Source organism: Perca flavescens, chromosome 8, assembly GCF_004354835.1.
Source record: "Perca flavescens isolate YP-PL-M2 chromosome 8, PFLA_1.0, whole genome shotgun sequence".
Taxonomy (NCBI): Eukaryota; Metazoa; Chordata; class Actinopteri; order Perciformes; family Percidae; genus Perca; species Perca flavescens.
This window is the reverse complement of record NC_041338.1, coordinates 2,559,923-2,573,364: the sequence shown is the minus strand read 5'-3', so window position 1 is coordinate 2,573,364 and position 13,442 is coordinate 2,559,923.

Here is a 13,442-nt window from a genome sequence, read left to right as displayed (position 1 = left end):
CTACCACGCCACGGCCAAGAGATGAGTGTCGCCACGACGCGTAGTTAAATTTTTTGAGTTTCGAAAAATTAGCTACGTACGTTGCAACGGTGTGGATTTAACGCATAACTCAGCCTTAAAAGGTCATGAAGCAGCCTGAGCTCCTGTTACCGCGACGATCAGAGTGGTACGAGTTACTGTGATGAAGCACGTGTGACACGTGGGCGTCTTTCTTGGGATGCAAAATGGTACTTTGTGGAAGAAAGATCGGTAACACTTTACTGGAAGGTATCTACATAAGAGTGACATGACACTGTCATGACACATGAACCCTAACCCTAAGCCTAACTTGTCATGACAAAAACCAAATGACACTTAATGACAGAAGCGTTATGTCATAAACGTTTATGACTTGTTTATAATGTTTATGACCGGTTCATGACAGTGTCATGTCACTCTTATGTAGATACCTTCCAGTAAAGTGTCACCGAAAGATCGAGCCAAAAGGACATCTCCCCATCTGTGTTCATGATGCCAAACCCCCTCCATGTCATGTCACTGTTTAACTCTGTGTGTCGCCGCTAACATCATCATGATGATGATGATGATGATGATGATGATGATGATGATGATGATGATGATGGACACTTGTGTGGCTAAGCAAAACATGAGGAAGTCCTCCCCTGACTGTAGAAAACAAAGGAAGTGCCTTTCTGAGTAAGGATACTCGTGTTTCCGATGATGTCATGTTGTGTGTGATGTCACTGCAGCAGCTGGTGTCAGAGGACGGAGGACCGCAGCACTTCCTGTATCGGCCGGATAGAGGGTTCTCATTGGACGGGTGCCCTGCGCTGAACACACCGTTGTTTCTGTGCGAGTCTGTAACTTAACTGTGAATGTCATTTGGAGATCAAATATGATGATTATCAAAATAAAGTATTATTAAAAGGTTTGTATCTATTTCATTTCCTGTTTCCACTGAATTTAAGCAAAGTCCTCCTCTTTGTTTCTTTCATCCGGTCTCGTTTTCCTTCCTGCCAGTCTTGGTTTTCTTTCTTTTCCCTCCTTTCTTCCATTCTTTCCACTTCTCATTATTATGACTTTTTATGACACACTATACAATGACTGTTTGTGACTTTCGACATAATACATTGTGACATTTTTGACATTCTATAGTATGACTTTCTTTGGTTACACTTTACTTGAAGGTATCTACATAAGAGTGACATGACACTGTCATGAACGTGTCATAAACATTATAAACAAGTCATAAACGATGACATAACGCTTCTGTCATGACAGTGTCATGTGTTCATGACAGTGTCATGCCACTCTTATGTAGATACCTTCAAATAAAGTGTTAGCCTTTCTTTTAATGGCAATATTTTCTTTCTTTCTTCCATTTGTGTCTTTTCTCTCTTTTCTTTACATTCTTTCTTTGGTTCCCTGTATTGGAATCCATGTGAAGGTCTGTTTCCTTTGAACGTTCACAGAGAAAGTGTACTCTCTCCTGAACGCTGCCCAGTGGTACAGAGTAGCACCATCGTCTTTGGGTGGGGGGGAGACATGCGTGTGCAGCGAGCAGAGCAGCAACTGTTCCCCCCCCGACATGTTGATGCAGTCGCGCTCTCATCCTTCCAGCTGAGGAAGAAAGGAAGCTGTGTGCGTGATGAGCCGAGGCTGGCTGGGTCTGGTCTGACATGTGATCAGTGTGAGCAGAGCTAATATCCATTACAGGATTAACTAAAGCAAGCAGCGCTGCTGTTTGTCTAACAGAGGCTGAGAGAGAAGTTCATCTGGCTGCAGGAAACAGGGCTCTGAGTGCTGGGGGAGGACGGAGAGAAAAGTCACAAAAAGTCATAGTATGTCGAAAAAAGTCACAGAAAGGTCATTAAAAGGTCATAGTACAGTATGTCAAAAAGAGTAAAACAAATCATACTATAGTATTTCGTAAAACCTCATAAAAAGTCTGAGTATATAGTATTTCGAAGAAACAAAGTCTTGGGATAGTATATAAAAAAAACAACCTTAAAACGTCATCGATATGTTGAAAAATGTTAGGATAGTATGTCGAAAAAAAAGTCGAAGAAAAAAATGTACCACCATAATTTTTCCTCTCAACATCATGAACGTAATAACATAACATAAAATTTAAAATCAAATTATTGATTTAAAATTTGTATTTAATTTTCCCTGTAATTCTTGTCCGTCCTCTTCCTCTTTCTTTGTGTTGGCGTTCTAACCTCCGGTGGATTTGTGAGGACTATGGTTAACTGGTCCTCAGATCTCTGCAGGGTAAATCCAGACAGCTAGCTAGACTATCTGTCCAATCAGAGTTTTCTGTTGCACGACTAAAACTACTTTTGAATGTCCACGTGTTCCACCAAAACAAGTTCCTTCCTGAGACTATTTAGCAGAGGCACCGTGGTTATGCCGGCGCTTGGCGCTGCCCAAGAGCCAAGACGATTTTGATTGGTTTAAAGAAGTGCCAATAAACCAGAGCACGTTTTTCCATCCCGTAGTGCTGTGTGAACTAACTAGCCAGTGCGCATATAGAAGCGGTAAAGATAGGGTGACCAGACGTCCCGATTTGACCGGTACAGTCCCGATTTTCAATTGTTTGTCCCGAGTCCCGACAAAAGCCTGTCGGGACGCTAAAATGTCCCGGTTTACACCAGGAGCCGATTTTGCCGGGTTTTCAGCCCCGAATGTTTTGAGTGTAGCCCCGAATGTAACTTTATCCAGTTTATTTTTCCGAGGCGAATAGAACGGGCAGCTACGTGCGGGGTCCGACCATGCTGTATTTGTTGCTATCACCCATAGACAGTATATAATGGACCAATAGACCCCGTTGCTCTGGACGGAGACCAGTGAAGGATATTAGAAGCACTTTTCCGGGGATCTCTTGCTTTACTGCGCAGCCTCCAACTGACAGAGACAACATAAATGTGACGTGAGCAACGTGTCTGAAAGTGTGAAGTCTTCTGGTAGCTGTGCCAAGAGAAATCTCAATCATTCCCAATCTTACAGAGACAGAGAGTGTAGGTATATGTAAGGAGATAACATAAGCACAGGCTAATTATTGCTAACTAACATGCTAGTTAACATTAGTAATTAAACCTAAACAGCTAATGTAAGTCGAAACTGCCTGCGAGCTTCTCCTGTACTATACGGTAATTCCTCTACTGTGCGACAGTAAGTCACTTGGTTATGACACAATCGTTAGCTTATTTTTACAAAAGCGTCTGCTACGGAGCTATAACGTGAGGTACAAGGTAATGGAGCCTTTTATACATTGTCGTGTTTCTTTAGAAATAAACAACGGACAAATAGAGTCTTTAAACGCTTCAGATGTAAAGTTATTCGCAGTCAAGTGACGTAAAAAAAAAATGGCGGTCAGTGTAATGCTAACAAGAGGTGATCGCTTCGTAGCAACAAAATGGCGCCATCGGAGGTTCGCGTTCTGAAGCGAAGCTTACCCCCTTGCTATCACCTAGCAACCGTCTCTCCGTGAGGAAAGCCGGGTGAAGTTTTGGGAGGAATCGTAGCTAAATCAGTGTAATAGCCTACATTGATGCCATCAACACAAAGTTTAGGAGCGCAATGCTAATGATTTAGTTTGAAGTTCCCGTGACGTGACGTTTCCAGTCTATGGTTCAGACTCAGACACACGGAGCTCTGAAGCAGACCTGCTTGTGTCCACTCTTTCTGTAAAATGCAGCGCAGCTTCAGGTTCATGGACTCAGCTGTGGCCATGCTGCGGCAGATGTGTTGCGTTTGGGCCCCGTTTATTTCTGTAGTTTCCGTTTTCCACCTCCGATGTAGAGCAGCGTTCAGTTACTTCTCTAGCTAAACTATTTGTCTCATTCAGAGACCAGAGACCCAAACGGGACTCTGTGTCAGTCAGGAGGTCTGAGATCTGCTGTATCAGCAGAGCAATCACATAATGCACAGCAGACTATATGGTGCAGGTATAGATTAGTTTCTGAAATATAGTGACTTTATTCTTTATTCTTCTCTACTAACCTAACTTTATTTTTCTCAATGTCACGACTCATCGTCTCCTCCAAATCACAGAGAACACATATACTGTATTTTGAAGGTGCACAAAGTTTTGGACATGAGCAGAAATCTTGCTCAAACACATCTGAAATATTACAGTCCAGGGGTCTATTATAAATTAAAATGAATGAATGTATCATTGAGGTGAATAATTGTCATATGCACATTTAAGAAGGTTACTTCCTCACCAAAAGATGACAAACAGGAAGGAGGAGTAGCCTAATTAATGCCTAGGCTACAGATATTTGCAGGTTGCAGTATACATTGATTCAGAAAAAGGTAGAAATGTATGCATAAAAATTCACCAGAATGCAGGAAATGAAGTGGTTATGCTCAAAATTTTCAATAAATAATTTTAATTCTTTTGGTGTTATTGAAATAAATAACACTTCAAAGAATCTTTTTTTAGAAAACATCTCAACATAAATCTCACACTAAACTGAAAAAGGCTGTTGCTGCATTTTTGTTAATTTTACAGGAAAAAACACTATTATAAGATGATGAGCCTACGATCAAAATAATGAAGTTACTGTCTGTGGATATGTCTGACCTGGGCTGGCACATGTTCACGTTAAAAAGCGTGTGCGTGCACGAGCACTACGGTCACGTGCAAAGTGTCCCGGTTTTAGCTCCGGGAAATCTGGTCACCCTAGGTAAAGAGGAAACATTATATTTTCAAACTTATGTCTTTAAAGTCATTGGGCCCTATCTTGCACCCGACGCAAGTGCGTCATATATATATATATATATATATATATATATATATATATATATATATGTATGTATGTATGTATGTATGTATATGTATGTATATATTAATTACTTTTTATTCAACATACTTTATTTAATAAAGTCATAATTTTTTTAAGTTTTCAACATAATATACTATGACCTTTTTCTGACTTTTTTCAACATTCTATTCCTGGTAAATTAAAGGTAAATACATAAAAACTATATCTTATGATTTACTTCACTACATCTAATTACAAAATCTGCTCCGTCAGCAGCCATATAGAGGGCTATGAGTATAGAAATATTCCATCCAGATGCTCCTCATTATTTTCCCTAACATCTCTCTTTTCCTCACAAATGCCCTTCATCAGAATAGAAGCAATAACTGTGACCTTCTGCCGTTTTCATCCCATCTGAGAGTCAACGCTGCCCTCTGGTGGTCAGGAGGACGACACACTGCAGCCAAAGATCCAGACACAGAGCTGTACACGCCATCTTCCATCTTTTATTCAGAGCATTTAGTCTTTTTCTGTTGCTTTATATACAGCAAGCAGGACTATGTATACACACACACACACACACACACACAAACACACACACACACACACACACACACACACACACACACACACACACACACACACACACACACACACACACACACACACACATATATATATTATTCATGCATGAAAAATACAAACATAACAATTGACTGAGGACACTGTGAAACTGAGTGACATATTGAGTTATTTCTAGACTGTAACAACATGACCAGAGGTGAGGGCTGGTTGGCTTGTAGCACCACTCGTGTCCGTCCCTCTCCACAGAAAGTACCAACGCAGGCGTCTCTGAGGGGGGCTGTTAGTGTGCACACAGTCTCAGTTATCTGTCCTGCTGGACGTAGTGGACCAGGACTTTCTCTGAGCGCACCATGTGACCGGGCTCACTGAAGCCCCGGGACTGCAGCCTCCGGATGTCTACACACACACACACACAGTAATTTAATGAATTGGTTAAAGAAATACTATAGAGCCGCTACTATAATTTTTCCTTGCAACGGTTTCGTCTCGTCGTGAATCTTTGGTCTGAACTGGGCTTAAAGGAACACTCCGACTTATTGGGACTTTGTTTTATTCACTGTGCCCCCCCCCCCCCCACCCCAGAGTTAGATAACTCCATGCATACCCTTCTCATCTTTGTGTGTGTCGTAACTCTGTCAGAGGCAGCCACCGTTAGCCTAGCTTAGCACAGATCCTGGAGGTAACTGGCTCCAACTAGCCTACTGCTCCCAATAAGTGACAAAATAACGGCAACATTTTCCTATTTATTTATTGTTGTCATTTGTAGAGTCACAGCGCATACAAGGTCACATGAGACACAGCCATCTTCTAACCGTATACATACTGGGAACTATATTCTCAAAAGGCGAAGCACTGCTACTTCTGCTACTTGGGCGGAGTGATTTGCACCTGAAGCCCCGTGGTGAGGAGCAGAGAGTTACAACGGTGCTTTTCAGGTGTTGAGCTAATCACTCCGCCCAAGTAGCAGTGCTTCGCCTTCTGAGAATATAGTTCCCAGTTTGTATACCTCCAGGATCTGTGCTAAGCTAGGCTAGCGGTGGGTGCGCCAGTCAGAGTTACACGGAGATGAGAAGTGATTTACTGTATCTAACTCTGGGGGATACGGTGAATAAGCTGAAGTCTGAATAAGTCGGCGTGTTCCTTTCAGGAGCCGATTAGCCTGGGTAAACCCTGACGAACTTCCGGCAAATTTGAGATTTGCTCTGCAAGTCAGTCTGGCGAAGAGCCCATTCAAACCCATTTCCAATGTCCTCAAAATTGAGGCACCAATCACAACCGCTGAGGCGGGCTTTACGCGACAAGGATAGCGCAGCGACGGCGAGCAGCTTTTTGTTTACATTCAACATGACGGCTACTGAAGCCGTGCTTCACGTGCTCTGCCATGACCGGCGACCATGATTTCATGCAGGTCAGTGTGACATATGGTGATTTCATGCAGGTCAATACTACAATTAACTGACAACAGAAGTTATACAAGTTACAGTTCTCAAGGACGCACGCACACACCGACAGCACAGTCTTTTTTTCCTTTCTCTCAACTTCTCCGCCGTGTGTGGCCCATACCCGCTCGCGGTGTGAAGCGCGTGTCATGTAGGGAACGTCGTGAATTAACCTGCAACATGTCAGCTGTTTGGAAATTCTTCAGCGTGTGTGCAGAAGATAACAAGTTTGCGATATGCAACACCTGCAAGGAGAAAGTAGGGTGTGGAGGGAGGACACCAAAAATCTAATTTTTTTAGTTGGATATTGGATGTGAAAAGCGTCACCCAGATTGTTGGTCTGATTGGTTGAAGGACTATCCAATTGCGCCCAGAGGCATTTGAGTGGCGTCCGTTGGTGACGCCCCTTTGGAAATGGGCTGTCAATGAAGCTTTCCCAGACCCTTCTCAGTTCCAGCTGAGAAGGGTCTGGTGAGGGCTGAGAGCGTGCGCTGAAGCGAAGGCGTGGTGTACCTGTGAGCACGGCGTACCAACCCTGCTGACCTCGCTTCAACACACCGGCGTCTTCCTCGGACACAAACCTCCGGCCGTCTGCAGTCAACACAGCAGGACACAGGCTGAGACTGGTGCACGGACATTCATATTGTACTTTTTCTGAAGGATTATTCAGGCAGTGTAAGGTCACACACACAACACATGTGTTACCATCTGACTGATTATGAATATATGATATGATATGATGATATACAGTATGATGACAGTTTTATCCCAGACTTGAAGGGGGAATTCTTCAGGTTTCACTGACACATTATAGTTGGATTTCACATGTGTTAATTTATTAACCCTCCTGTCAAGTTTCTATATAAGAAATATGGGTTTCTTTGGATAGTTCCAAACATTGCTCTTCACAAGTAAAATTAATGATCAGGAAATGTTGGAAAAAAGCGTCAAAAACGCCGGGGAAAAAAGCGACAAATGTGGAAAAAAGTGTGAAAAACTTTGGCATAAGTAATACCAACGATAAAAAGTGCCAAAAGCATGGGAAAAACATCAAAAAGTTGAAAAAAGCTTAAATTTTTTTTGAAATAAAGTGCCAAAAACAATAAAAAATGGGACACAAACGTTACAATATTTGGACCTGGGAGGACAACAACTTGCACGGTTGATGGGAAGACATCACAAAGGTTGAGGGTTCGAGGGTTCCAGAGAGGACAAATGCCTCATTATAATTTTATTGTCGCATAATAAATAAAAAAGAAAGAAGATAAAGCCCCAACTGGCCGGATGTGGGTGCTGTGTCCAACTATTTCCCATTTGTGTGGTTGTTGTAAAACATGGTACACAAACTGCGTGCGTCCCCTGCAGATGTGAACGTCTGCTTTGGTCTGGGTGGACAGCCGCTCCAACAGTAGGACAGAAGAAGTGAGTCCACGGAACGGAGTTATTGTTTGGAAACACTTTAGATTTGGATTGTAAAACACATTCAAATATAAAACAATGGTTTCAAACAATGTTATCCCTTTGAGTCAGGTATTCCTGACTCAAAGGGATAACTTATTCCTTTTCCCGATGTTTTTGTCGCTTTTTTGACGTTTTTCTCTCTCGTTTTTTTTTTACTTTTTCTGTAATTTGTGTCACTTTTTTCAACGTTCTTTTATCAATTATTTTTCAAATGCTATAAAATTGAATAAAACACCCAAATTCAATGAAAGTAGTGAAACGATTATTTATTTTACTTGTAAATTTTACAATAGAACCATCCATGTTATTTTTTGGGACATTTTGGTTGATAGAAACCCAAATTTCTAGAAAATGGGTCCAATTTAACCCGAGGACAACTGGATGGTTAAACTTTGTTCAAATTCACAGACTTCTTGTGGAGATTCCAGAGTTTATAAATGCACAAAATATGTAGGACAATGGGTATAAAAAGATTCCAAATAGTAGTGGGCAGATATTTTACTCAGATTAAGCATCAACGATCTTTTATCTAATCTACTTCTGACATCTTGAACTAAAAGCTACTGGGGGTGTCACCTGATGAGCTTCAGTTCCCTTCAGTTCCCTTAAGTTCCCTTCAGTGTTTAAATATTAAATCAAAGCGACAGCACAGAGTGGGCTTTGTGCTTCAACTCACGTTTGCCCTTCAAGTACATCATGGACTGCGGCCCCCAGTGGACGTTGAGCTGAGTGGAGAGAGAGAGAGAGAAAGAGAGAGAGAGTTAGCTTTGGTTAGGGGGGAGCGATACAGGAAACAATGGAAATGGGAGGAGCCGCCGAGTTTTACCTTGTGCGCATAACAGGACTCTAGGAACAGGGAGAAGACTAACGTACACGTCCAGACAGCTGTGGCTTTTATCTTCTGGAACAAGAACATGCAAACAACACAAATCATCTCAACATGCTTTGAGTTGTCGGGTTAAAAAGGGACACACTTCTACTGCACGGGGTTGGAATACACGTGTCATAAGGACTACGCTGACTACGTGATTTATAGAATTGCATCATCCTCAACTCTTAAATCTCTGGACTCAGTCTATCACTCTGCCTTGAGATTCATAATCAGTCAAGACTATGGTACACATAAAAAAAACGTTCATTTACAGAGCAAGTTCTTTGTGGAATAATATCCCAAGGAAGATACGTTTTATCACAGGAATTTTAAAAAGAAAGTCAAATCTTACCTTCACTTAAAGGGGAACTATGCAGTTTTTTTTTGATTAATTTACCTTAACTGAACAGCTTCAGAGTCATTGGAATGGTTATATGACTGCATAGCACCCCTTAAATTATTTATCGTGAGGTTTTTTATCTTATTGCTCTATAGAGAAACCTGCCAGCAAAAAGCGAGAAAACAGCAAAGAAAAGGCCAAAACTGCATAGCACCCCTTTAAATTATTTATCATGAGGTTTTTTATCTTATTGTGTGGTTAAAATATTTGATTTTCTTCTTTGTCTTTCTGAGCTACCTTACTGTTAGCCATGTAATATACTGTAATATAAAAACTTTGTTTTCAAGATATAAAATATTTCAAGTCTTTTTTGTTATTTAGTTCTGTAAGCAGATATTGTTGTATTTCTTTTCTTTTCTTGCTTTTCTTTTCTTGCATTTCTTTTTGTTTCTGTATGTGCCATGAAATGTTTTAATATTGTCTGATTAAATGTTGTTTTGGACCCCAGGAAGACTAGCTGGTCGTCTAGGCGTCAGCTTATTGGGGATCCTTATAATAAATACAAATAAATAATAAATACAAATACATTATTGTATATTATATGACAGGGTTGGGTGGTCTTCTCTCCAAGAGAGATGTAATACTCACTGGTATCTCTTTATCTATAAGGCTCTTGTCGGGAAGCCATTTGACGTTATAAAACCTCTCTGTCACTCAGAGAAACATGATCAGACTCACTCTGCTGTCTGGCTTTTGCTTTGTGTTCCATGAGCTCGGTCTGAACTCAGAAACACTGTTTTTAACTTTTTTGGAACAAATTACAGCACTTCCTTAAAGTGCTTATATTTTTCTTTTTGGCTTTTTCCATTTCCTTTATTGTGTTATATATCTTTTTTGTGCACGTGATAGGTTTACAAAGTGAAAAAGCCCAAAGTCCACCCCAAAGGGACTTACCGTCTCCAACAGAAAACATCCTTACCTAGCTACTGCTGTGCGACTCCCAACAAAGATGGAACAGAAGTGAGATGTCTCACTATGTAGCTAAAACAGAGAGCTCAACACACAGGGGGAAAAGAGGAGCTGCCGCAATGTGCTGTATGACAAAATATATGTTTTTTTTTTAATTATCTTTTTTATGATGGTGTAGTCTGTGTTGTTGTTCTGTTGCTGTCTTTGTAATTTGACTCGATGTTGTCGTAAACGAGGGTCGCCCCTCAGTGATCTCTCAAGAATAAATCAAGATTGAATGAATGAATGAATAAATGAATGAATGAGCTGCTTTGAACATGTTAGCCTCATATCATTAGTGTGACAGGGAACACACATCTTCAGACTGAAACACTGAACAATCACTTCTAATGATCATTTATCACGAGAACAGATCGCTCTCCACATACATCACATTATAAAGTAGTATGTCTGGATTGTATGTCATATCATATTGTGTCCAAACCCATTAATGTAAATATTAGGGCTGAGCCGATCTGCTTTTGTCATAATTGGGTTCTTTTCCAATACATGGGTGCTGATTGGATTAGTATTGTGATTTTCAATTATTATGATTCCAGAAGTATTGTGATTTGATAGTATTGAGTACTGGGATTTTCTTTTCCTTCTTTAACAAAAACAACAGTTGAATAATACACTTCTACAGACAATATATGATGAGACTTTTCTAAAAACTGATAGTTTTCTAAGAAGAATGACATCACATGTCAGTCAGTCTGACATTTATGTACTTTGTAAAGAAGAACATAAGATGGATTTCTGCTTTCTCTATTATTCTGCCGTTTGTTAACACCGAGGACAGCGATGTGTTAGTGGTTATGTAGTTATGATGGCATTATGATTTTATTTGATCTGATCGTATTCAATATATTTTTTAAATTGCAGCTGTTGTTTAAATTTCTTTTCTGCTTTGCAAAGCATGTACAGCAGCATCCTGTGTATAGAAGTGTTTATTAAATTATTGTTAGATAATTATATGTATATATTAGATCAAACTATTATTATATCATATATAACTATGAATTAATATTAATGGTCCCCGGTTGCCTGCTTTACTTCATGTCACACACTTGTATATTATATGTAATGAATCAATAAAGACATTGTTAGATTAATTACTACTTAAGTAATTGTGTGTATTGAAGTAAAGTGGAGTATATTAGGAGTATTAGCATCAGTGTGACCGTTAACTACTAATCAGTATACAAATAAGTGCAATTATCTTAACTGCAATGATTGCTTAAGAGTAGTTGAAGAAATAAATCTATTCATCATTTTCTACAGCAAAGTGCTAGATAATACACAAATTCAACCAATTGATTGTTATATAATTGCATGAAAATAACTTTTACAGAGCTACGATAAAAGTTAGAGAAAGCAGACATAAATCTGCACTGGCACAGCTTGGAAAGAGAACACCCAACACATCAGACTGAAGGTAAAAGCTGTTTCCACTCACCATGTCTGCCGCGGTGTGAGCAGCCGCTCTAGTCGCAGCATGTGTGTGTGTCTGGGCCGGTGTCCGGGCTGCTTATATCAGCAGCAGGTTTGATCCCGCTCACTGTGAGGCCTGGCGGGACTCCTGTTTACTAGAGGTTCAAAAAAACAGCACAAACACACGTCTGACGTCAGGACTGCGATCTGCAGCGAGGAACATCAATAGTATGGACCTGCTGTGTGTGTGTGTGTGTGTGTGTGTGTGTGTGTGTGTGTGTGTGTGTGTGTGTCTCAGGAAGTAACAGACAGGTATTTCATGTTGATGCTGTTTTTTGTTTCCATTAGAGATTTCCCCGTATCAGCTGAGCATCACTAATTGTCTTCCACAGCCTTCATCATCCACTCCATGTATTTAATAACTGGACTCGGTACAAGCATGGACTATATATAGATAGGAAGGAAAACAAACATATTTGAACACATTCACATGGCTGGATTAGCCTGAAAGTGGGCCGTGGGGGAAAACACTTCCAAGGAATATTCACTGTGTGAGCCCAATAAATCAAATAATTAGGATCTTAAAACTAGATTCCAATCATTAGAGTCCAGCAACACTTACAGCGGATTTACCCTGGCTGGTAAAGCACCTGGAAACGCTACCTGTTCACAGAGCGAGCTTTACGCTTTCGTCATCTAAAGAAATCGTTTTGGCATCTTGTCTATTTCTTCCACGAGTGAATCTTGCCAGAAATATTTGGACGCGCCATACGAGCGTATGTGTGCTTGAAAGAAAAATCGTGTTTACTAAGCTAGTATCTACCATACGCTCCAAGCACTCTTGTAATTAAACGCCATGCCTTCTCTTTTCTGGTTTTGTCCTTTAAAAAAAAAATTATGTTGTCTTTCATGTTTTTCTACCTCCAAGATGAATCTCTGGTCGTTCATGATTCAGGATTTGTGTGTGAATGAAACTAACATCAGCAAATAAAATAATATTGCTGATCTGATGTATATTAAACAGCAGTGGCCCAAGGATTACTCCCTGAGGGACACCACAATACATCACAAGATTACTACTACTTTAAATGCAACAAACTGTAGTCTGTGTTCCTGATAACTAGTGCCTGGTCATCAAGTCCCAAGTGTTTAGAGTTTACTAGTAGAATATGATGGTCAATGGTCAAACGCTTTTGACAAGTCTAAAAAGATTCATTTTTTTATATCCTTTTCTTTACTTGGTGCATTTAAAAGATGATAATAGCCATGTAAGAAGAGCGACTATCTAAATTTAAATATCTCTTCCTAAAGTACCCTTAAAGACGGTGGCCAATCAAACACAGATCTCTTTAAAATTAATTTTATTTTGGAATCTGTTTAGCCTTTAAATAAAATTGTTCTCAAGGCTTATCCAAAAGTAAATCAATAAATAAATAAATAAATATACTTTAAAATCAAAAATGGTACAACACGTAACAACTGCAACAACAAAACTGAATACAAAAGAATAAATAAATGTAATACGTTAAAGA